The sequence below is a fragment of the Sturnira hondurensis genome, unplaced genomic scaffold, assembly GCF_014824575.4.
Source record: "Sturnira hondurensis isolate 20B ecotype Veracruz unplaced genomic scaffold, ASM1482457v3 Scaffold0004193, whole genome shotgun sequence".
Lineage (NCBI taxonomy): Eukaryota > Metazoa > Chordata > Mammalia > Chiroptera > Phyllostomidae > Sturnira > Sturnira hondurensis.
Genome location: NW_028076824.1, coordinates 38,562 through 39,378, shown reverse-complemented (window position 1 = coordinate 39,378; position 817 = coordinate 38,562).

The following is an 817-nucleotide window of genomic DNA, read 5'->3' as shown; positions in this document are numbered from 1 at the left end:
AACACCAGCTAATTTCTCATCAGAAATTATGGGTGCCAGTAGCACAATATGATTCAGGTTTTGAAAGAAAAATGTTGTCAACCCAGAATTCTATATCCAGAAAAATATATTCTTTTTTTAAAAAGATTTTATTTTTATTTATTTATCTTTAGAGGGGAAGGAGAGAGGGAGAGAAACATCAATGTATGGTTGCCTTTCATGCGTCCCCTGCTGGAAGTTGGCCTGCAGGGAACTGGCCTGCAACCCAGGCATGTGCCCTGACTGGGAATCAAACTGGTAACCCTTTGGTTCACAGGCTGGCGTTCAATCCACTGAGCTACACCAGTCAGGGCTGTTTTCCTTATCTTTTAAAACACAGCAGTAGGTATGAATCTAAGACTGTTAAGAGTATTGTTCAAGAATAAAAAACACCTTAGTTTTAGACCTTCCAGTGTTTAGGAATGTGCGGATAACATGGAAAAGATCTTTGTGATGATTGAATCTTTATGTATCTTGATTGCAGAGACAGTTATAGGAATCTACACATGGGAGAAAATGTCACAGAACTATATACACACAGTGTGCTAATATCAATTTCTTGGATTAAGTATTTCACTATCATTACATAAAAATGTAACCTTTGTAGAAACCTGGATGAAAGGTACACAGGACCTTTTAGCATTGTTTCTACAATTTCACATGAACCTATTAATTATTTCAAAATAGCAACATAAATTTAACTTTTGAAAGTTCCTGAGAAAAGTAAACACAAAATTACCATATGATCCGGAAATTTAACTTCTGGGTATTAACCTAAAGAAAATACTAATTCAAAAAT